A 27,538-nucleotide genomic window follows, 5' to 3' on the forward strand; every position below is an offset into this window, starting at 1 on the left:
CTGTTTCTTGAAAAAAATTTGTGTCAAACAAAAGTTGTAAAAATCCAAAACTAGTTGCACAATAAAACATATCTATCCTATCAAAATCAGGAAACATCATCACAAGTGACAAATAGGTCCTCTATCATCTCGCAAATTTTATCTCAAAAACACTTGTTTAAAACCTCAAGTTGTCAAATCAAGTTTCTATATCGAGAGACTTTATCCATATCATTTGACACGCTTTGTCGTGAGGGGGCATCTAAACCTTCACTTTGATAAAGTAAAACTTGAGTTTTCAAAGCAAGATCAACTGAATCCAAAACAATTCAAAGGAAACCATTGATCATTTATGCATGACTAATCCCCATATTCTGAGAAGAAAGAATATTTATCATAACACCACATTGAAGAAACATCAACCAAGTTTTTTCAAATTTGTCAAAAGAAATAAATTTTTATATATCAATCGTCAACTCTTCAAATCTCATCGAACATTCCTTCATCACGTCAAACTATATATCCAGAACAAATCCAATGAATTTGACAAAGAGCCTTTGAAGACTAAGGCATATTGTCAAAAACCTACATTCAGTCAAATCATAAACCATGGAGGAAAGATCAATCTCGCATTCTTTCTTGATGAGTGCATCACTTACAACACACCTCGATTTGAACCACCAACCCTAGAGCAACATATCAAAGAGGATTTTGTCCCCTTTGTCATAGAAAGCTTCTACTAAAAAGCCTGTTACTCACTCTCAACAAAACAAACAAAGCAAGGCACAAGCAAAATCTAGTATGAATCGGAGGTTATCAAATCCTTTTGAAGGTCCACATCTAGAGGATACTGAAATTTCTGAAGAACTTCTTCAGGAATGCCAAGAAAGTGCTTCATTCCAAAAACTTGTGGAAAGACTCATGGAAAATGACAAGGAAAAATACTTGCTCATGCTCACAAGCAAAGGGGTCGAACTCCCTGAAGACTTTGACATAGACATGTTTAGAATGAGACCTCAACATTACGAATATCAAGAAAGACAATGAGAAGGGGAAGCATGCGACTCGGAACAAGATATTCCTGAACAAAACATATCGAAACAACATACACCAGGGAAAAACATCCCTGAGAAAAACATACTGTTCCATACACCATTTCAACCCAGGATTAATGCAAGGGAAGAACTCTTCCCTCAGCAAAACAATACACCTTTGGTTGCCCTTACTCAGCAAATGCAAATGTTACAAAGACAAATGCAAGACATGCAACAAGGGACGACAGTACGATACTCATTAAATGAAATTTGTCCTTATCCCTTTGACAGAAGATTGCACATGATCCCTTTTCCTCCAAACTTAGATGTTCCTAAATTTGACAAGTACGATGTAAAAAGAGATCCCCGTGATCATGTCAGAGAATTATGTACCATGAGTCTTGAATTTTCTCATGATGACACCTATCTGATGAGGTTGTTCCCAAGAAGCTTGGGAGGACAAACAATGGAATGGTTATCCAAAATCACACCTCCTGTCAGATAATTTGATGAATTGGTCAATAAATTCATAACACAATATTCACATAACATTCAACATGCTATAACCATGCTAGACGTCTGCAACACCAAACAGAAAAACAATGAAACATTCATGGTATTCCTTCAACGTTGGCGACGTATGGTTTCATGATATCCTCGAGATATTCCTGAAAAGGAGAAAATGGAAATTTTCATCGACAACTTGAATGGTGAGATAAGTTACAGGCTCAAACTCCAATGCATATTGTCTTTCGCTAAACTGATTGAAAATGACATCCAAGTAGAAGAAGCATGTGTCAAAAAGGGAATGCTCAAATTCTTCAAAGAAGGAACCAGTTCATCAAACTATAGTAACCAAAACAACAACAACTTAGACAAATCTAGATTCTACACTCGAAACAAAAATGAAGGCAGCAATGAATCACATGATCCAAAATCTAAACAACCAGTGCTCGCATTATCAGGAAATCCTCAAGCTACAAAGAATCCTAAAGGTGCTAACCCAGATGCTAACACATACGCACCAAATACCAATCAAGGTCAACCCAACACAAACAACACTGACGATACTCAAAACAAAACCACAAATCGAGGACCTAATGACAATTCACGAGATGGCACCAACAATTTCCAAAAACATGTCTTCACACCATTGGGACTATCACTGGAGTCAGCATTCAGAGAACTCCTGGCAAACAAGATTATCTCTTTACCCACAATCAGCAACTATGAATCCCAAATCAAACCACCTTGGTGGAATGACTCACACTTTTGTGATTTTCATCGCAACAAAGGTCATCGAATGAACGATTGCATGAGATTGAAAAACATTGTTCAGGATATGATTGATCGAGGTGATTTAACGGTGGATGGTCTCAAAACAAATGATGACCATGAAGCCTTTAAAAATCCTCTTCCAAACTACAACAAATATGGAGCTTCAACCTCAAATGATACACGTGGGGCTCGTATCAATCACATCTACAATAACACCATCAATCACATATCAGTTGAAGACAATCATGTAAACATCATCACAATCCGAGACCAGCATAATCATGAATCTGTCAATGTAACAACCAGAGCTCAGAAATATGTCTTGAAGGGCCACACAACAACAATGAACACTACACCAAAAATCCAATATGATTTAGTCAGCCAACTATGCAAAACTCCTGCTCAAATATCTATACTAGAATTATTGAAACTGTCGCCAAAACACAAAGACATATTGGAACAAGCACTGTTGGAAACCAATGTACCTCAAGATCTGGATGCTAACAAATTCCAAGCCATGGTCACTCATATGATAGGGCCTCATAATCTCACCTTCTTAGAGCATGATAATACTTCCTTAAGTCATCTGCATAACACTCCTCTCCATATTGAAGTCATCGTCTATAAACACCGAGTAAAAAGAGTATTGATAGATGGAGGAGCTGGACTTAATATATGTACCTTAAAACTTATCCGTGCATTAGGCTTCTCTGAGGATTCTATTGATCCACGTAAAAAGATTACCATAAAAGCATATGATGATGAAGAAAGGTCATTTAAAGGAACCATGATGTTACCCATTCAAGTTGGACAAGTGCAAAAAGATACTATGTGTCAGGTCTTAGACATAGACCTCACATACAATATTTTATTAGGTCGACCCTGGATACATGAAATGCAAGCAGTGCCTTCTACATATCACTAGTGTGTCAAATTTCCCTATAATAGACAAAAAAATTATATATCAGTTGATCACAATCCATTTCAACATTGTAATGCAATGGGGGCAGCTTAGGACAGTTTGGTTCCCCATAATAGGGAAAAACAGAATTCCTCAACATCAAATCTACAGAAGGCAAAGTCTGAATCATTACCTGGAGATTTCAAGCAGAAAATCAGAGAACAAGGCATGGGGGAATACTCTTTGGAACCCATGTGTTTGGCCAACTTACCAACATCACCCAAATCTCATGGATTACCTACAACATCAACACATCAGGTAACTTAGCCCATCACCAAATTTGATGGTACCTTCATCCAACTCGGCACTCTAGCACATGAATCGGAGGAAAAGGACATCCTTAGCTAGTTATACAAAGATGAGGAAGAAGATAACCGAGCAGCTGCTCTAGACATAGTTCTACCAACACGCCTATATGGAAAGGGCTACTTAATCATGCAACAAATGAGATATAATGGTAAAGGACCTATTGGAAAATGCAAAGAAGGAGTCATGAAACCAATAGACCTTCCTTCACAGCTCAGTAGAGAAAAAATAGGATTGGGCTATAAACTCACTTTCCTACTAGGAAAGATACCACGCATAAATCCAAAACCTCAATGGAAAGTAAAGAAGAAGTACAAAGAAGAATCTTGGCAGGAAGCACTATTTGAGTCAGCAGTAACAATCTGTAAGGACCGTAAACGTAAAGAACATAAGCAACATTAGGAGAAACTCCTCAATCACAAGAAGGCCATATCTACAGCAATAGCTCATATCCAAGCACCGATATCCAAAAAAAAGTAGAACTAACTCTTGATATCATTATTCCTCCCCAAGGAGGAATAGTATATGAGCAGATACAAAAGGTAGAAGCTGCATTCGACATAGAATCAGCGAAGACTATCAAACTGGTCTCAATTATCAAATATCTCTTTTCACCATACAACATACCTGTTTATAGCACTAAAAAGATCTGGGATAATACCTCTGAGACTGATTCCAATGAATATGAATGGGGTAGCTACTCAAATGCTACTGGAGATACCACTAACAATACTAGTTCCATATCCCTTTCTTAAGAAGAGTATAATGCAGGAGTTGGACTACCTAAATTTGGACCACAGGATATCTATGATGCTAAGGAAAGTAAACAAAAACATTATGAACAAGTCTATACAGAGGATGATACCATCGAAGACCTCGATGGAATCCTGAACTTTTTTAGCACCCGAACCAATCACGATGAAACCTCTATCTTGACACTTACAATAGCAGAACTTGATCCACCAAATGATTCCTTACCACTTGTCTTTCCCGACCTCATTGACTGGGATGAACCCGAAATACATGATATACCAATTTTCCTAGACGATGAATCTATTATCCACTACCTATGCACCATTAACTCGGAAACAGGCTCTACCAGTGAACATGATAACGATGTCTACAACCCAAGAAGTGCCAAGTCTCTTAGTTGCAAAAATGAACCAAATAAAAGATTTATGGCTGAAAACCAATCAATGGAAGCCATAGATCACAAAAAAGTAAAAATAAAGAACGCATCTAAGGGTGAAAACCTTTTTAAGGCACCTGAAGATGGGAGACTTGACACTCTTCCTAAACACTTTCATGAGCGATCACCCATATTGATTGAGCCCACTCAATCAATCAACATTGGTACTACAGAAGTAGTCAAAAACATACACCTGGCAGAATCTCTGACGGAGGAAGAAAGATCAGCATTTATCACTTTTTTTAAAAGAAAAGCAAATCAACTTTGTTTGGTCATATGCAGATATGCCTGAAATTGATCCACATTTAATCATGCATCACTTGTCCATCTCTCCAGGAGTTAAGCCAGTCAAGAAAAAACTATGAAAGATGAATTCGCAGGTGGCACTCATGGTCAAAGCTAAACTAAAGAAACTATTAGATGTCAGATTCATTCGACCCATCGACTATGCAGAATGGATTTCCAACATAGTACCAATATTAAAACCAAATGGCAGTATCAGAATCTGCACTGATTTCAGAGATGTCAACAAAGCCTATCCAAAGGATGACTTTCCTTTACCTAGTATTGACATAATTGTAGACCTCACAGTGGTCCATGCAATGCTCTCACTAATGGATGGTTTTTTAGGCTATAATCAAATAAAAATAGCCCTAGAGGATCAAGATAAAACACCATTTACCTGTCCTTGGGGAACGTATTGTTGGAATGTTATGTCTTTCGGCTTAAAGAATGCAGGAGCTACATATCAACGAGCAATGACAATAATCTTTCATGACATGATGCATACCTTCATGGAAGACTATGTGGATGATTTACTAGCTAAATCCTTCACTAGAACATAACACCTCAGCATCTTAACAAAGATTTTTGATCGGTTAGAAAATTTCCAAGTCCGGCTCAACCCTAAGAAGTGTGTCTTTGGGGTTACATCAGGCAAGTTACTAGGCTACATAGTCTCAGCTAAAGGTACAAGCCATTATGGAGATGCCATCACCAAAGAATATTAGTTAGCTTAGATCCATACAAGGATGACTCCAATCAATCAGGTGATTCATCGCTCAACTAGCTGATAAAATTCTACCATTCAATCATTTGCTACATAAGAATGTACCTTTCAGATGGGAAGCCAAGTGTGTAGAATCTTTTTATCAAATCAAATAGTATCTAATGAACCACCAGTTCTAGTACCACCAATAGCAAGAAAGCCACTCATTCTATACATTTCACAATAGATATATCACTGGGAGCACTATTGGCACAAGAAGATCAACAAGGAAAAGAATGAGCTATATACTACATCAGTAGGACATTGAATGGCTATGAACTCAACAATGCATTCATTGAGAAGGCTTGTCTAACAGTAGTCTTCACTTCTCAAAAGTTTTGACATTATATGCTAGCACACACAATTAAGCTAGTGGCAAAAATTGATCCTCTCAAATATCTACTCAGCAAGGCAGCTTTTACAGGCCGATTGGCTAAATGGGTCATGATTCTCAGTGAATTTGATATCCACTACATAGAATGAAGAGCTATCAAAGGACAAGCAATTACAGACCAACTAGCTGAAGCACCGCTACCAAGAAAACAAACTATGGAGATTGAATTTCCAAACAGGGACGTTCTTACTATTTCTACCAAGCAATGGACCCTATACTTTGATGGATCCTACACACAACATGGTTTAGGTGTTGGCATTCTATTCATCACTCTTGAAGGGCATACTATACCAAGATCATATAGGCTTATGTTTCCATGCACAAATAATGTGGTTGAATATGAGGCATTGGTTATAGGCATCAAAATGACCATAGAATGGAAAATCACAGAGTTAAAGGTCTACAGAGATTCGCAACTAGTTGTCAATCAGATCAATGATGACTATCAGATAAAGGATGACAAGCTACTACCCTACAAACAAATGGTGGATGATTTCAAACAATATTTTGTACACATCACCTTCGAGCAAGTACCAAGGTTGAACAACAAAGTAGTCGATGCAATGGCTGCTATCGCTTCATTACTATAAATTCTAGAGCAATAGAGTCATTGCGAGTTTCTGGTAGAGCAACTGTTCTCCCTAGCCTATGACCACTCTAAATCCCATGTTATCTATGCCTTTATTGGTTTGGATTCTCCTTTATATGGACCAATATATGATTATCTAAACAACAATATCCTCCCCATTGACCAATCCCGTAACCAAAAACGTAATTTTATCCGACAAGCCGCCCGTTATACTCTTACTACTGATACTTTGTACCGTTGAGGTCTAGATGGTACTCTTCTTCGTTGCCTTGATCGTAATGAATCTAACTCTGCTTTACATGAGCTTCATGAAGGTATTTGTGGTACACATTCAAGTGGTACAACTCTTGCTAAAAAGCTTCTCAGAATGGGATATTACTGGCCGACAATGGAAAAGGATTCTTATCATTTTGCCAAAAAGTGTCCTAAATGTCAGATTCATGGCAATCCGATACATGCACCAGCATAGGAACTGCAGCCATTTACAACATCTTGGCCCTTTTGTCAGTGGGAACTAGACTTGGTCGGAAAAATTCATCCTTCATCTTCAAATGGACACAAGTTCATTATAACCACAACAGAATACTTTACCAAGTGGATAGAAGTAGTCCCCTTGACCACAGTGACTGGAAAACAAATTGCCTCTTTTATCCTAAACTATCTGATCTGTAGATATGGTATTCCAAGCTCCATCATCATCGATAATGGATGACCTTTCAAAAACCAAGATGTCAAAGAACTATGTGAACAATTCAAAATACAACATCATTTCTCTACTCCATATTACCCACAGGTGAATGGTCAAGTGGAAGCCTCCAACAAAACAATATTGAAAATCCTAAAGAAAATAGTGAATAATGCAGGCAAAGATTGGCATATCAAACTCAATCCAGCACTTTTGGCATACAGAACTAGCATCCGTACACCTACAAGAGCGACACTATTCTCATTGGTATATGGATCAAAAGCTTTTTTACCCCTAGAGGTAGAAATTCCATCTCTCAGAGTCTCTCTAAAAGGCTTAATCCCAGATGAAGAGTATCAAGTCAACAGATTGCAAGAACTGGAACTATTAGATGAGAGATGTCAGCATGCTTATACTCATCTCAAAGCATATCAGCAATGCATGTGCCAAAGCTACAATCACAAGGTCATTCCCAGAAAATTTAAAATTGGTGAACTAGTCCTCAAAGAAAATCCAAGAAATCAGCAAGATTGAGAAAAGAAAGGGAAATTTGAACCTAACTGGTTAGGTCCCTATGTCATCATATCAGTCTATGGATCAAGTTCTTATCAACTAACAACTTCAGAAGGAGATGTGCTTAACGAACCAACTAACAACATTCATCTGAAGAAATAGTACACTTTAGTCTAATGCACGAAAAAAGTCAAAACAATCAAAAAAAAAATCAAGAAAAAGCAAATAAAAAGTTATAATAAAAGCAACTAGTGAAAACCTGGTAACAGGTGCTATTGTGAAAGGGTGGCTCCTCTATCTATCTCCATAACCACACCTCCTCAGTCCAACACTATCAGCCATCGCCTAACACTATATCACGAATATCCCTTCAGGACATACTTAGCATAGTCACTATCTTGATTTATCCATATATCCTTTCCCTACATTTCAACATGGCTTGGTAATCACTATACATATCCACATCGAGAGACACACTTAGCTAGGGGCAATAATCGTCAAAACTTGCAGCATGTTCAAACCATCCAGACTATTTGCAAAATTCGGAACACCACATCCAGCAACCAAAAACTTACTCAATCACAGAGCGAAACATTGAATCGCTAAAACAAGAATCACAAAAACAATACGATGGATGATTTTCTGAAGTACCAAATGTTACATTTTGCATAAATTCTTGACTATTTTTGCATTTGAACTTTTTAAATTATTGGATTCTCTACATTTTCTCAACAATGCTTCCAAGCTAGAGATCATCAAGAAACTCCAATATTTTCTTAGTTTTTTGTCTGGAAGGCGATTACTTGTACTGTGTAAATACTTGTCTCAAGACGTGATTCGCAACATATCACTGAAGACATGATTCCACTTTATGCATACACATGGTTTAATCTTGTCTGTTTATACGCAATCCGCACTCTAGTCATCCTGGTTCAATTATACCTTGATGCTTGTGCCATCTTGCAAAATCAAACATCATGTAAATTTTTCTCAAGTTATCATGGTTCAATTATACCATTATGTTTGTATAAATTTTCAACATATCCAAAGATCAATCCATGCTCAATGATGATACCTATATCGAAAGCAAATAACATATGGTTATATCGAGATGACAAATACAAAATGAGGTGCTCCAAAAACAAGTAGTTGCATATCATTTTACAAGTAGTTGCATATCATTTTACAATTAGTTGCATATCAAATCATACATCTCATTTTCAAGATACATCTCACAGTATATCAAATCATACATCTCATTTTCAAGATACATCTCACAACATATAAAATCATACATCTCATTTTCAAGATACATCTCACATCTCATAAACATCATACATTTACATCATTACATTTCACTTCACATACATCTATCTAAGCATTGCATCATCATAAAATAAACAAAAGCATATAGAAAGCATCATACATAACACATTGCATAATCAAAAACAATGGTGTCGTATATATATATCAAAACTGATCAAAATGTACAATATCTGTCATGTCTGTGCCCTGTACAATAAAAATAATGATCCAAAATACAATAGAGACATCGTCTCTCAAGTATGACTATCTCCTAAGGGGGATGGTCTCACTACTAATTTCCTAGCCCCTGGATCTCCATGAGGATCTTGTCTCGAAGGCCCTATCACACCTTTGCTCTTTGATCGCGATCCAGTCTCTCGGGATTGACTCGATCTCAACTACGTAAAGCTCTGCACTCTACGCTCCCTGGGCACCGCATCCTCATAGTGGTATTGATAGTACTCCACCTCCTTGACTCTCAAGGACAGCTCTCTCATGATATCTCTCAAAGGGCCACCTGTTACCACTCTCTGCAAGTTCCCTGCCAGCTCCTCCACTCGACCCTGCCGCTCTATCTTAGTATCGCGCTCTAGGGTCAGCTGGGTAATCTGATGCTGCTGTGTCAATAGTTGTGCCTACAGCTGCTATACTGTCAACTGTAGGGTCCTAATCTAGGCATCCTCACATGCATCAGGATCCGGACCCATAGGGGCACCTGTGAAGGGGTACCCCCTGTCCCTCTACCTGTCCTTGGTGTTGGTGGAGGTAACTCATTAGTCCTCCTCCTCTGTGCTGGCCGTTTCCACTCATCAGTCCCTCCCACCACTGTTATCACCTCTCCCACTCTCCCCTCCTCCCCTGCTCCAATTGCCAAACCTCCTCTCCCTCTATCTATCACAGCTCATCAAATTGCTCTCTCCACCCACACTCCCCTATCACCCCCATCTCTACCTCTATCTCCTCTCCTCCCTCGATATCCTCTCCCTCATCATCCTCCTCCACCTCCATCATCTCCCTCATCCCCATTTCCCCCTACCTCATCCTCATCATCATTGAAAGTAGGTCACATCTTCTCAGGATCTGATATCCTAGACACAACACGAGTTGCGAACAAACCAGCAAACTCATGTGTCATCCTAGCATCTAATATCTCAGGAGCGTAGTCCCATATCTAGCCCGCTAAGATGACAAACTCCTCTACAGCCACTGCACTATCAATAGTCGGACCCCAATCCGGTATATCCTGCCTCCGACGTGCATACAAACAAGTCCCTTGTGGTATCCCCTGTTGCCAACCATACTACCGCAAAACTCTGGCAACCTGAAATCTCTCGATCACAAAGGGCGTCTGCCCTATCAAAAAATGACTCATAAAAACATATGGCATCTCTAGCCCATCCTTGGCCCATACCTCACAATCTGTATACAGTCGCCAGATGATCATATCGATGTCATCGAATACCCTCCTCTAGTGCTCAAGTTTGCCTAGCTTCCGCTGGACAACTAACCCCCTGTATCCATATGCATATGCCCACCCAACATGCCTGTCTCTATCCATTAGTGGCCTAGCTGCTAGAATGTGCTCCCAACACCATACCTATATGAGTGTCACGCCAACTGATAAACTATCGTAACCCAAATATACCACCTCATGTAAGTCCCTATACAAATGGGCTAGCATAGCCGATCCCCATGCAAACCTGCAGCCCTGTGTCACCATCACCTCTAACACCAATCCCCATTCTACAAAAAATCCCTTCGACCTACGGTCAGGACATAAGAATCCACCTATAAAATTTGCTAGTACTGATGGAAGAGGCGCATAGTCCAAATCCAAGAACTCCTGCCAAGGGATCTCATATCCACAAACTATCTCATCATGAAATATGCGACATAGTGCCTGTGTCCTGCCCTCCTTTGTCTGCTCATAAGGCAATAATGCACCTGCTACGAGAATCCACAATATATTATAATAGTCCTTAGGAGTCACTGTCATCTCACCTGTGGCAAAGTGGAAGGTGTTCGTATCAGTATGCCATCTCTCTGTGAGCACTGTAAGTAGACCTCGGTTCATAGTAAACCGAGGCATATCTAATAAAGATGACAGGCCACATCTCTCAATAATATTTAAATCAGCCTGTGCCAACTATGGTATCAATGCCCATGGTCTGGGGAACTGCTCGCATGACTGAACCACTCCCAATCGCTCTTGTCAAAAAGCAAAACAAGTCCAATATCAGTTTCCTCATCAAAACAAAGATATCAAAATCAAAATCACATCAAAAACTTGAAACATTTTGCAAATCTAATCAAGTTCCACATCATATCATTCCATATCAACACAAGTCCAATATCAATTTCCTCATCAAAACAAAGATATCAAAATCAAAATCACATCAAAAACTTGAAACATTTTGCAAATCTAATCAAGTTCCATATCATATCATTCCATATCAATTTGTAACACAACTCAAGTTTTCAAAAACCATATCAAACTTGTAACACAACTCAAGTCTCCACATCACATAAACTTGTAAAACAATTCAAGTTTCCCACCCATGTCAACTTGTAAAACAACTCAAGTTTCCACCCCATATCAAATTGTAACACAACTCAAGTTCCACAATCATATCAGCTTGTAACACAATTCAAGCTCCACACATATTAACTTGAAACAATGCAAATCAAATCAAGTTCAGATCACGAACACATTAATATCTACATAAATAACTTGAAAATTCATAAATCAAGCCAAGTTATATCAGTACTCATATTGGACAAACTATCAAAAACATGATAGCCGACACAACAAATGGCAAAAATCCACCTCTCCAAGCAAAACTGACCTTATCCTATGTAATTTTATACATTCACAAATCATCCTATCTTGTAAAACCTACTGCATGCGCTAATTAAATTTGGCTACGTGCTAAACCATATCCATGCGCTATCCTGTTTTCTCCACGCGCTATCCTATCTACCCTATGCGCTAGACTAAATCTACGCACTACCCTTTTTTCTCCATGCGCCAACTAATCTACCCTAAGTGATAAAACTCGATCCATGTACTAACCTATCCTGCATCTACGCTACCTATTTAACCTTATGCGCTAGGTCTAACCTACACGCTACTTACCCCTACCCATGCAACCCCCTGTGCACCTTATGTGTTAGGTTTACCTGATGCGCTACCCTTTTAACCCTAAGCACTACCCTGTGTCCCTCATGCGCTAACCTAGAAACTCCATGCACTACCCTAAACATTTTTAGACGCTACCCTAAATTACAACCCTATGCGCTATAGACTTTTTCGTATGCGCTAGCATACGACCCCTATGCACCAAAATGTGAAAACCGCATTTCAAAATTCAAAAACTGACCAAAAATGACCAAATTAAAAATCAAAAAGGGGTCAACAAAGTTGACTTACCGGTGGTCCATACGCGGCAGGCCTCCGATACCTCTGTATGCGCTCGAATCGATGCATAGAATATGGAATAGGCAGTTTGTCTTCTCTCCAAAAAGTCTATTTCTCCAAAGTCAACAAGCACAAATGAGACAAAACAATGCACTTTTCCCCTTTTATAGGGTAAAATAAAATTAGGGTTAGGGGAATAAGCATGTAATTCGCTCGTGGTCTTCCTCGTACCCTCGCACACGACAATTATCGGGAGATGAATCAATTTAAACATTCCACCTAGCCAAAATTTTGCAAAGCAAACACGATTATCAAATCAAATCAAATTTTCCAAAATTTTGATTCATCTCCTGAGGGGGCATTATCACCATCGATTATCAAATCTGGGGCATCACACATAAAATCTGGGGCACGACATGAAAATCTATAAAAACAACATTGATCATAAAATCACAACGACACATCATTTTCTTTGAAATAACATTTGCACACACGTCACTTCAAAGAGGGGCAAAATGTAGACGTATAAAAATGACCATATTCCTAAATGAATATTTTATGTTCATTTCTCTATTTAATTCAATGCAATTTAATTAAATCACCCACATTCCTCTATTTAAATTAAGTAAATTACTCAATTTATTTAAATTAAATTCACTAGGCCTCTTTTGCCATTTAATGAATAAATCATTTTATTCAATTAAATCCCTTCTATCCACTTTTAATTAAATTCAAATTTAATTAAATAGTCTACCCTAAATTATATAAATCTAATTTATTTGATTTCCCCAAATTGCAACCAAAATTGAATTAAATTCATTTTATTCAATTAAATCCTATTATCCCTTCATCCACTTGCAAAATCCTACATCTCCCACTTGCTTCCTAAACCCTATTCCTAACCCCTTCTAGACTCTTCCAATCACTTCTAAATTAACCTAACCCATTTCCTAAATTTTTTCACATCCCTAAACAAAGGGAAGTCACTTCTCAAACCCTCAAAGTCTTTGAAAACCCTTAAAGGCTTCAACCACTTAACTTTGAAAGTCTCCCAAACCATTAATGGTTAACTCAACCCTCTAGCATGATTAAAGAATTTCCATAAACTCAACCTCCATGTAACCCAAGGGTCTCATCAAGCATTTATTGCTTTGACCATGGTTATCCTTAATCTTTTGCACAAGATTTTATCCTTTGGGTAAAACCTTTATCCAATGGGTAATCCTAACTTAACCATAACCCTTACCCCCTAAGATAACCATGAGGTCTTCTCAAGCATTTAATGCTTCCTACCTCTCTTCTCAACCCAGTCTTATGTTGACATTTTGTCACCATTTCATTGGTGCAAATTGCAAACATGGATTCCCAACTTTCAAACTCAACCCTTGATTAACTCTTTCAATCCTGACCATCCATTGCCCTATTTTTGCTATAAATAGAGCTCTCATTCCTCCATTTTGAGAGATCCAAGTCTTTAGCATCACACTTATACTAAAATCCATCCAAGCTTTAATATATCATTTTATGCTCATCATTTAGTCTCTCTTTTCAATAGGAATTAATCTAAATATGCATGTTTAGAGTATTTTCCTTATCATTTAGCTATTTCATAGACTAAAATAGCTTGCTAGGATAGTCTTGTTACTAATCTTGTCATCTTATAAACTAGTTTATTGCATTTATAGGATCATGCATAGCTTAGGATGCATTTCATCTTAAAATCAACCAAAGCATCCCTCATTCTTACAATTGTCATCCCTAAACCATTTTACTCAGTGATCTGAGAGCAAAAACATTGGTTTGAGGGACCTTGTAAGATAGAGAACCATGGAACCAACCTTGGGAAGCCGAGCCATACTTCATGACTCCATAGCTTGCACCAAGAAGTCCTGTGGGTGTGTGAGCAAGGATCCTTAGACTCCATTTTCCACATATTAAGTTCTATCGACCCACTTTTCCCGCATACAACACCTTCAGAAGTTTCCTATTCAGGCACAAACCCACCCTGCTCTAAAGAAATTATCCGAGGAAGGAGTTTAGACTGCCTAACTGAAATTGCCTTAGTAAAGATTTTATATAAGGTGGTACACAAGGCAATTGGACGAAAGTCTGAAAAAGAGGTAGGGTTTTCTACTTTCGGGATAATAGCAATAAGAGTATTATTAATTTCTCTTAGGATTGACCTACTCCTTCTAGAATCCTCCAAGGCTTGCAACACATCTTTTCCTATAAAGTCCCAACATTTCTGAAAAAATAAGGCCGTAAATCCATCCAGTCCTGGCACCTTTTCTGGATGCATGGAAAAGACTATCTATTTTAATTCAGCCAACGAAAATGGGGCCATTAGCATCTTATTATCTTCTTGAGAGACTAAAGTAGGGACCGAATTTAGAAACTCGTCATTAACCACCACCAGCTTTGTTGAAAAAAGAGATTTAAAAAACCTAACAGCTTTAGTACCTATATCATCCTCATCTATCAGAGTATTACCATTAGAGTCAATAATACAAGAGATTCGATTGCGAAGTCTCTTGAGCTTAGAAGAGGAATGAAATAATTTGGTATTTCGAACACCTTCAGAAAGCCAAAGATCCCTAGACTTCTATCTCCAATAAGATTCTTCCCTAGCCAAGGTCTCACTCAACTGTATGTTCAGCAACTTTAGCTTATCGTACATTGCAGAAGACATACCCGAGGCAACAATATTTTTATTAAGTTGCTCAATTTCCTCCTGAATCCTGGCCTTTTCACCAAAAACATTCTTAAAATGCTGCACATTCCAATCCTTTATCCTTAATTTTAAAAAGCCCAACTTCTTAACAAGTTGAAACATCCGAGACCTAGGAAAAAATGGAGTTGAATTCCACCAATATTTTAAGGAAGGCAAAAATGATTGATCCCTAAACCACATTGGCTCAAACTTGAAAGGTAACTTTCTAGGAGCCCTATCCTTGAAAATATTGAACTGAATATGGAAATGATCAGAGCCAGTAAAAGGGAGAATTGAGGATACAAAATCCTGACCCGAGTTGAAGCAATTATCTGAAACCATAAAACAATCCAACCTTTCTGAAATCTGACAAAAGTCCCTTCGCATATTAGTCCATGTAAATGACCCATTAAGAGGTTTACAATCAACTAAATTCAAGGAATGAATGAAGTTACAAAAGTCTGATATAGCATGTTTATTAGGGATGATTCCCCCAACCTTTTCATCCATACTAGTAATTGCATTAAAAGCTCCCCCAAAAATCAGAAAAACATTCCGCAGAGGAGTAGCAAGAGAAACCAAGAAATTCCAAAGTATTTTTTTTCTAGAACCCCAAAACGACCATAAACATTAAATAACCAAAACTTTAAATTTGACAACCTGCTCTTAACTAGCCCAAGCATTCAATTAGATGAGGAAGCAATTAATGAGAAATGTACAGTAGAATATCTCCAAAGAACTGCTAGCCCACCTGAAGCTCCTGAAGAGTGAGATGAGCAAAAATTCCATACATTCCAAGAAGAAAATAACCTATCAGCTGAGTACAGATTTAGCTTAGCTTCTTGTAACAACACCAAATCACACTTCATTAAGTCCATTTGTTACTTAATCAAGCATCGTTTGTTAGGGACATTTAAGCCCCTAACATTCCAAGATATAATCCTCATTGGTCCAGAGGGGAAGCATTAGCTCCCCTCGAAACATTTAAAGAAACTGGAGAAACCAAACCTACCCAAAAAACCTTATGCAGACTTCGTTTAGTAGCTAAAGCTCTTGTGAGAGGTGGACTAAAGGGTTTCTTTGATCTTTTCTTTTTGGAAGTCTCCAAAGAAGAAAGAATAGTTGATTGGATTCTCTCATCAATTTCTAATTTGGTCTTTGTATGCTTGGGCTTGCGGCCCCTTTTCCCTGGAGTAGACAAGGGTGAGGTAGGGAGAAAAGGGGTTTGTACCAAAGGAAGCTCAGGAGTGACCGCCACAGGTGCCTTATCTACCCTAACCTCCTCCTTATTTGAGACCAAGGGAGCAAGAGATGCCACAAGACCTGAAGCCACCAAAGCCTTATCCCTATTGAGAATTTCAAAAGAATTATTGGTGGGAAAAGCGGCCAAGTCATTTTCCAAAGTACCCAAATCAATTGAGATTGAAGAGATTACCTTATTGGCTAAAGGGGAATCAAGATAAACCTTATTAGTATTAAGAAAATCCTGAACCTAATCAATGAGATGCTCATCTGGAATAACATCAACCTCCACAGGTTTGTCACTATCTATCAAAACCTCAGGGATTTGTGATATAGCTTCTAATAAAATACCCCCATCTGAAACAATATCAACACCCATATCTTTGTGTAAAACATTAGGGATGCATGACTCAGCCCCTAACATATTATCCAACTCAATCACAGGCTCAGAAGACAATCCCATATTTAAAGTGATATTAGGATTTTTCAGAGGAGGAGCATTTGACTGCCCAATCCTTGGGGAAGGGACAGAATTATTAGGAGCCACTGCTGAAACCTTAGAAGTGAAGGTCTTGTACACGGGGGAAGGAGGATTAACATCAGTGCCAACCAATTGGACTTTATTCCAGGCAAAAGTTTCCACATTCTCATTAAACAGAGATTCAACTCCCCCTGAACCAAAATGAATGGATTTGATATGAAAGAACATTGGATAATCCATAACTACAATAGAACAACCAAAATCCCCAGAATCTCTAACCAGATTTTGATGCCACAAACCAAAAGGAGACTAAATATTGCAAAACTTTGGCATAGAGATTTTAGGAGAAGTTAAAACACAAATTTTGACAACCAACACCCCATCCTCAAATACTGAACAAGACAGCAAAAATTTACCCAATGAATCCCCAATTCTTGTTAATATATCAGATTCAATAAATTCAAATGGTAAAAGTGGAAGTTTAAACCACATTGGAACCTGTTTAGGGCCAACTCTAGAAGCTACCAAAAAGGGTTTCCAACTTTCCACAAAAATCGGGTTTTTTCCAAGCCAAAAAAATGGAGTACTCAAAGCCTTATCTCTAGCAGATGTAGAATCAAACACAATAATAAACGAGCTTGCAAAAAGAACATTAAAGTACAAAGTGCCATACCAGTGAGCATGAATTTTATAGTGAAGGTTGGATAGAGGAATAGAATCACAACTGCCAAAGCTTGAAGATCAAGAGCTTTCTTCCCCAAAATGGCATCCGAGGCATCAATCAATGGAATCGGAATCAAAGTAGGCTATGAGGGCAATTCCAAATTCTGCAAATGACCTCCTGAATCCCATGACAAATTCATAGAGGCATTCACCATATGAGTTGGAGCCTTATTACTAGAAACCCTAGCATTCCAATTTTGCTTGCCCTTTTGCCATTTCCCCAAATTTTGAGCCTGATTATGATGTCATCAAAAAAACCCTCTATAATATGAAAAGGAAGGGAAACCATACTAAAATGTTTTATCCTCTGAGAAATGAGCAGGCGAAGCCAAAAAATCAACCCATTGCGGAACATGCCCTGCTCGAGTGTCAAAGGGATCTTTTGGGGGGAGAAAATCAGACAATTATTATTAATTGGGGCATTCATTATCTCAAGGTAAATTTTTTAATTCAATCTCAAAAAACATTGTGAGTAATCAAGTAATAAAATCAATTTTGTTCAGCAAACTTGTACCTAATAATAATAATAGGGTGTCTAGTAGTATCTTAATAAATCTTATTAACTGTTCTAGTGAAAAGCTAAATTAAATATCAACATTAATGTTAAATTGACATTAAAAATAGTGTTCTGCTATTTTGTGGAGGAAAGATTTGACTATTCCTGTCCAAGTATTTTTCTTTCTATAGGCAAAAATATATAGTGGTCACACTGAAAATGAAATAGAGGAATTGCAATAACCAAAATAATGAGAATCAAACGTAGTAATGAAAAATTGTGGAGACAAAATAATTAGACACTCTCTATGGTCTCATCGAGGGGATTCTCTCATCAAATAATACTTGAACAAGGCTACTTCAGAGCTCTTGCCCATTAGGGATTCTACTGTTGACCCCATTGAAGTGGTTGGAGTCCAGAAAACTATTTCCTGTTTTATTCCATTGTTGCCAAAAATGTTTTATCTTAAAACCCAGTTTCAACTAGAAACAATAGAGATGCCTTAATAGTTGGTCAAGTTATTAGGTTTATATGATTTAGAGTGCTAGTTTTTAATTATGATATCAAAATAAATTAAATGAATTTTACTTTCTATGAATTTTCTATAGTTTAATAGTTTGGGGTTGGATAAATTTTATAGTTATTGATAAGCATAAACTCATTTTGACAATATAAATTTAGATATTTAATTTTTTTATGTATTTAATCCTGCATCTTAGACTGATACTAGAGTATGATGATAAATATTGGAGAGGGAAGGAATGCTTGGTAGATTATTTTCACAATGAATAATGGATGATATAAAAAATTTAAAAAATTCCATTAAAAATATTTGAATATTTGTCAAAGAATAGAAAATTGATTTATAAAGCTAAGTTATAATTAATAAGAATGGAAAGATAGACAATAGTAGCCTTACATCTAGCTAAAAACCCCTAACTAGACCAATAGGTAGGATACTAAGCTGATAGCAGACAAGCCATCAAATTGATAAAATCCAGTGAGTGCTTTGACAAAATAGGATCAAGTACAATATGATAAACATATACACTAGGATGCAATGCCATGTGATAAACATAAGCACTAGGATAAAGCCTAATGAGTAGTACCATGTGATACACATAGGCACCACTAGACTAGGATAGGATAAGATAAGAAGCACGATGTGATAGACATGAGTATTACTAGGATTCACATGATTGACTTGGTCGATTGTAGGAGTATCTAGGACATATAGAGTCATGGGAGAGATTCCCTATGACTCAACGGCTATGACTGAACTTGATTGTTGAGGATCATTAAGCAATAAAGGACATGGGTTTGAGACATATCATGTTCATGCTTGAGATTTGGGCAAACACAGGATTGTTGACTACTCTCGCAAAGAGATGGTACTTAGAGACATGCTTGTTTCATTTGCCAATAGGTGATATGTCTATCACTCTGGAGGATGTTTATAGGATTCTGAGGATTCCTATCATTAGGGAGCTAGTGGTTTACAACTAGGAGGGAGATGCAAATGCACTACAATGAGTGTTTGGAGACCTAGAGTTGGAGCTTAGGGGAGGTCATCTGAGTTGGGAGGTTATGTGCACCAGCGGAGATATACTAGCTGCAGTGGTTGGAGGGGTGGTCAATGGGTTTTTGTGTCCCGACAAGGCTACTGGTGGATTGGCTATAGGATGGGGGAGAATATTAGAGATATTCTTGACATAGAGGACCAAATTTCCTTGGAGACCATGCATACTAGCACATTTATACCATGAGCTACATCAATTTGTCTACCTCGGTGGCTATAGATTAGGATGTGAAGTGGCGATGCTATAGGTATAGGCTTATGAGCACATAGCACTGATTAGGCCGATTCATTTCAGGTTTAGAGGTCACATAAAGGATTTTGTATGTACATATGGCATGATTACATCCCAGCCATGGATTGGGAAGTTAGAGTACTAGTGCAAGGTGATAGATGATATTGATAGTGTTATATGGAGACCTTATTTAGATTGTGAGGCATCGACAGAGGATGATACAAAGTTACCTTCTTCTTTTTTCTATAGCAGATATCTGATTGGGTGGACACCATATATTTTGGATAGGAATTTACCAGACAAGGTATCTATGTAGTTTGGTAGGGTACAATAGATGCCTTAGGGTTCAGGTGAGTTTGTTCGCACTATTAGAGAGAAAGTACATTGGGGACCCATTTTGTTGTATGATGCAATAGTGATTTCTTTTCAGGAGATGGTGCCAATGGCATGGGGTTTACTAAGGGATATAGGATATGCAAGGATGACTCTTGAGTATGTGGCTTATTTTTGTGCACATCCATTTCCACACTCGACAAGTTTGGGAGAGCCAGTGTCAAGATTAGATGAGGATGATGAGGATGATGAGGATGTAGGTGGGAGATGGAGGAGATAGAGGAGAGGTAGAGCGAGGAGGATGGTGAGGGGGAGAGGGGGAGGAGGTGGCAAGGGGCAACCATTACAGGGTGTTGTACAAGGATAGGGTAGATAGGGCAGGAATGGCAGCCCATTGAGGCCAATGAGGGGGAGCAGTGGACAACCTCTATAGATTGTAGCATAGGTACTGTGGACAGGTACAGGAACCAGATGCCCCTAGACAAGATATGGCAGAGAGATCAACCAAGGGTGGATATGGGGATGAGGAAGAGGATGAGTTTTTGATACTAAGAGAGCTCACACAGGGCCAAATCAATGAGATCGAGGATCTTGAGAGGGAGGTAACTTGATTGAGGTGGGAGCTACAAGAGGCAAGGAATGAGAGAGATAGGGCCATCGAGTGGTATACAACCATTTAGGAGACTATCCAAGTGGCTAGGGTTGCATGGCAAGGTGACTCTTCCTCAAGATATGCGTACTACATCTGAGTTGGAGAGGAGATTTTTTTATTGGTGGAGCTTGTATGAGGTAGTTGTTCCTCCTCATCTCAAGGCAAGTAGTTACAGACGAGAATCTTGATCGACTACTACAGGGAGAGACCAACAGAGGGAATCTAATGGGGGATTTATGGGGCCATCAGCACCACTAGTAGTAGGGTTAGCAGGAGGGGGCTGTTGAGATGATCTAGGGGCTAGGCCTTCAAGAGCTCAAATTTTGTCAAGGCCTACAGGCTCCGAGGGAGGGAGTTCATCATATCCCTCTTGGGTCCATTTTGTATCAATTTTGTATGATGATGTAGACAACTTTGGGTAATTTTGTAGTCATATGATTTTGGACATCATTGCATCATGACACACTATTTTGATATATATATGAGATGACCTATCTTGGCAGTAGTTATATAAATGTACTCTTAAGTGATGCATTTACTTATGTCCATGTTATTCTTATGATGTGGCACTTCTATATGTGTTACTACTTATCAAATTGTCATTAGTTTCATATCCAAAGTCATACTATATTCTAGTTGGTTAGTATTACCGAATCATGCAATCGGTACACACAAAGAAGTCAGTATGAACAGTCTAGTTGGTTACTGAAGAAAGCAGTCACAGAACATAGTATTCACTGAGTTGTTTACCAAGTAAAGTTTCATGGCTACCAAGTGGTAAAGTTAACTCACCGAGTTGATATTCACCGAGTGAAACATTTTACCAGATACATTGAACCTAGACATGCACATGAAAATGTGTTACAAGATCGAGGCACATCTAACCGTTTTTGCATTGGGAATTGCAATAGGAGATTGTGTATGATTACAAGGCCAATCTAACCTATGAGATATTTTGTTTAGTTATTCATTCAAAGAATCTTTTTGTAAGATCAAAGCAATGAATCAGATCATCGCTGTAAGAGATCTATATATACAACATTATTCTAGGGTTAGAGAGATGAGATGACATGATGTGATATGAGATACATTGAGATAGCAGTGTGTATGCATAAAGGAAGACTATTATAGAGACACAGAGAGGTCACTGAGAAGGTTATCAGTGAACAATCGAAGAACAGAGTAAATAGAAGGGTTTACTGAGTTTCATTATGGGTTACTAAGGTATGCTACAAGGTAGGTAATCTTATTCAGAGCACATAGAATCTACTTTAGCATTTCAGATGTAAAGTTGCAAATATTTGTAAAGATTATATTGAAATATTTGAAGTTGTAAGAGAAACCTTTAACAGGGTAAAAGACTCTAACCAAGTCTATAAATTGTAAATCCTTTAACCAAGTGCTACAATTATATAGTGTTGTAAAAATCCTTTAGTAAGGTAGATCTAACCAATCTTAATACTCCTAATGGGGTAAGCTATTAGAAATAGCTAAATGTAGCTCTAACCGAGCATTCTTTATTATTGCAGTAGTGAAGTTGTGGGTGCCATCCCCACCGCAGTTTTTCTCTCTAACCAAGAGTTTCTGTGTGACCAAAATATATGTGTTATGGAGTGAATCATATATGATTGTTATCTATTGATTATAGTTTTATTTTATGTTATTGCACTATTTTGTTTATGCATAACAGTAAGGTTATTATCAGAGAAAATTTTTGGAGTACTGATTCACCCCTCCCCTCTCAGTACATTAGCTTTCTATATTGGGCCTAACAATATGCTCTATGAGATTTTCTATTATATTGATGCATGTGATTTATATGATTTATGATGTGTTCTATGATGGATATGAGATGTATGCCTATGATGTGATGCAATGCATATGAGATGCATGTTTTTGTGTTCTCTCTTTTTATGTTTATGTTATGCATGATGGTGATGTAATGTTCCTATGTATGATAATGCAAATGTTCTAGACTATGATGACATATGATGAATGCAATAATGATGTTTATATGAGGTGCTAAAAAGTGGTGTGTGCAAGATGTGATATTATGTACATGTTCATGATATATGCAAGATGGATGTGATTTGTCATGTATAATATGGATGATGCAGATGGATACTACATGAGATGCAAATATTTTTTGTGTATCATTATACTCATCATGTGATTCTAGACTATGCATGACTCAAGAAGGAATGATGGAGGACAAAGTGGAAAGGGGGATTAAAGGTAGAAGATATGGAGGTGAATGAGCTTCTTGTGTAATTATCATCATTGAGATTTATTATGTCAAATAGGTTGTGACCATCCAGATATAGGTTTGACCTAGATAGTCATTTTATCATTTGCATGGAGATCAGGTGGTCATAGACAAGGAATACCCCAATTCACACTAGACTCACAATTCCCTCATATCCTTGGACAACCCATAGTATTACTAAGAGACAATCCAAAAAACAAAAAAATAGGTGAACATACCCCATCCTCGCCTTTCTAGTCAAAGAAATCCTAGAGATAAAATAGCTAGCTAGAGACATCCTAGAAAGTTAAAAGACATGTCACCACAAAAGATAAAATCAAAAGAAAATCAAAGACTTGACACCAACTTAAACTGAAATCCTCCAGTTATAAGTGTATCTTGCCACATATGTTAACAAGTTTGATCTAGTCACAATGTTGTCATCTTGATAAAGGATGGATAATGTGGGCTTATTTATGGTCATATCTTCCCTCTTAATTGGCTTTTAAGAAGGGTGGTGTGTTTTAAGAGTTTTGGGGAAAGGAGAGTGTTGTATCCACAAAACTCATTTATGAGAAGAGACAAGGGGTAAAGTATTCAATTTCACCAACCTCATTTTAATGGTATGAAGCACTTCTTCGTTGAAGTGGAGTACACTCCATACCCTTCCATTTTTCCAAAAATCTCACACTCAAGTGCAAAAAAAATAGTGGGTGGTCAATATTAATATTGGCATTGAAGTCAATATTTATACATTATTCATGCAGTCCAACTCTACTTTTAATTAGAAAAAAAAAACATATTTTTATCATAATGATGATATAGATATAATCATAATTGTTATTAATTGGGATATTCATTATCTTAATGTAAATTGTTAATCCAATCTTGAACACCATTGTGAATAAATAAGTACTAAATTTTATTTTATTCAGTAAATTTGTATGTATAATAATAATAATAAGATATTAGTAGCATCTTAATAAATCCTATTATGTTTTAGTGAAAAGTTAAATTAAATATCAACACCAATGTTAGATTGGTGTTTATACTAGTGTTGACATGAAAATAACATTGGTTAAGCAGTTGACATTATCCTTTCTTTCCTTGGGTTATCAAATAAAATTTTAGTTATAGTGATGGTCTAATGCCAATATATTATTAATAGGGATGTTAAAGGATAATAGTATTTGTGATTTAGGAAATTAGGCAAAAGGAAATCATAACACAAATTAGCCAACCACCAAGCTAAATGCTATGAGAATATTCCTAACACATTCAATAAAAGTATGGAAACAAAACATTTCAAATAAATGTAAACCAATGCAAATGTTTCTTCCATTCCCTTCCATTGTTCTTCTTTCTCCTTCAAATTGTGTGGATGTCACCTACATATGCAACTGCAAATGAAAGAAATTTGATGACAAAATGATAGAAAATTAGACAACATAAGGATACTCGAAGTGTGGTTGTTAAAATGATTGAAAAAGAGAAGTGAATTTATAGACAAATTAGTAAAGACAATAAATTAGCATGATTGAAAATGAAAGAAGAAACTTCATTCCAAAATTGGCAAATTGGATTCAAAAAGGCACGATGAATGACAAATTATGACAAATTGACATGTGAAAATACGACAAATTGAGAGCAATTTGTGCTCATGAATTATGACATGACTGAGAGAGAAATTAGCCACCTGATTTATGACAAATTATCCACAAAAATAGCTCATTGATTAAATGACAAATTGAGCAAAAATAGCTTCATTAATTATGACATGACTGAGCACAAAAATAGCTTTCAAAAATATGACAAATTGGCCATGAAAATAGCTCATTGATTGAATGACAAATTGAGAAAAATTAGCTTCATTAATTATGACAAGATTGAGCACAAAAATAGCTTTCAAAAATATGACAAATTGGCCATGAAAATAGCTTCGCAAATCATGACGAAGGGAAGCTTAAAAAGAGGAGAAATTAGTGGGAAAAGTTAGTAGGGAAAATTAATGGAAATTTGAAATATGAAAATTAGAAAATTAGCAGTAAAATTGGGAAAATAGAAAATTAGAAATTAGGTGAAATTAATTAACAAATATTCATTCATTAATTAATTCCCAAAGAGGACATAATTAGCCAATTTAATGAAACATTTAATTGTGACAAGAGGGACCTAGGATAAATGGAATTAATCCATTTAACCTAAAGGGACAAGTTAGATGGATTAAATCATTAAATCATTAAACCCTAAAATAATCCATAGATTTTTTGCTTCTCTCCTTCTATGATAGGTTTTCATGCAGGTGAGCTCTGATACCATATTGGAGTTGAGGAAAAGTCAACTCTATAGCTCCCAAATACAGAGAAAGTACATAGTGTCATGGAAGGAACACTCACTTGGCACACATCTGGGGCATGATCTTTTATTGGCACATTTTTTGAGGCATGAAAATCCATACACCTGTACCTGCAAATGCGTCAGAAAATTTTCATCAAAAAATAAATAAATAAATAATAATAAAAATTTACCCTCTTTATGCCCTAAAAGAGGGTTTTTTTTTCTTTTGGCCATAACTTGGGCATACGGAGGCATTTTTCGACAAATATTATATTGTCAGAAAGCTCTTTCTGAGCTCTATCCAGATCTGTATTGGCATTATAACAGATAATAAGAGATTGTTGGCATTTCAATAAGGATATTGAGAAGGTTGTTGATGATTATGGATATAACTGATTAAGGATGTTTACTGTCTTAATATTATTATTTTGTCATTGATGTCAAGTAATTGATTTTCTAATTTAGTATGATGCTGCCATATCTTAAGAAGTATGATTTGATGAGTATAAAGTTGTCGATAAAAGACATAGAAAGAATGTGATGAATAAGGGGAGGAATAAGTTATTCAATGGGCAACTATTACCGAGTTAGACAATGATGAGATCATGATGTTTAGATTGTTTTCATATCATACATATGTTATTGATTGTAAGGTTAATACTATACTATGTTACCAAGCAAAGAACCTAGTCAGTAAACCCTAGGGAACCTAGTCAGTAAACCCTAAGGTTATCGCTATCGGTTAATGAAGGTAGAATGTCTGCCGAGTGAAGTTTAGTATTTACCGAGTTGCAACTGAGTAGTAATAGAATGCATTGAATGAATAAAAGCATTATTTAATGAAGGAAGCTGATGAGCTGGTTATGATTAAATGATTGGTATGTTGAGCATGAAGTTTGTTAAAGAATCTATGGCAAAGGAAGATCGGTAGGAAGATCTACAGCGTAGATTAAACCGCAATACCCTAGCACAAGTTCCAAAAAATGTATGCAAGTTCCAAGGCAGGGTAAAACATTTTTAGATCAAAGGATACATTGAACCTAGTCAAAGTTTGAAGATCTGATGGCTATGATTGATCATGGGATATGTGATCAAGGAGATTAAGCAGTTGGCAAATTGTTTATAAATAAGGAACTATTGATAAACAATGTATGTGGGCAAGTGTATGCATAGGGATGCTACATAGTGATTACCGAGCATAAAGTCTTGAAGACCTGTTTGAATAACAGAGTATAGAGCCTAGCAGATGGAAAAGCTAAGTCCTATGTCTAGATTGTATTGAGCAAATAAGAATCTACTTTAGCATTTTAGATGTGAAGTTGCAGATAGATTTTTATTACTGTTATTTTGTGAAGTGACAGAAAATCTCTTAACCGAGTGGACTTAACAGTCTTATTTGTAAAACCCTCTAGCAAAGTGACATTTTGATTGAATGTTTGAAATCCTTTAACAAGGTCACTTCTAACAAGGTGAAGATCATAATAGATCTAAGGGAAATCCCTTAACTGGGTCACATCTAGCAATGTGTTTGTAATCTTTAACAGGATTTTCTTTTAACCGAGCATACTCTAGAAGAGTATATTTCTTAGTGGGTCCGAAATCCCACAGTAGTTTTTCCCTATTTGGGTTTCCATGTTAAATCTGGTGTTATGAGTATTATGATGTTTATATGCTTATGAGTTTGCATGTTTAGCAGTTTTGGTTATATTACTGAAGTATATGTTACTGAGGTTGAATCTGTTGTTTTTATGAAAGATTAAGTTTGTATGATTCACCCCCCCCCTCTCATCTTGTTAGCTTGGCATCTGT

Source organism: Cryptomeria japonica, chromosome 3 (genome assembly GCF_030272615.1).
Source record: "Cryptomeria japonica chromosome 3, Sugi_1.0, whole genome shotgun sequence".
Lineage (NCBI taxonomy): Eukaryota > Viridiplantae > Streptophyta > Pinopsida > Cupressales > Cupressaceae > Cryptomeria > Cryptomeria japonica.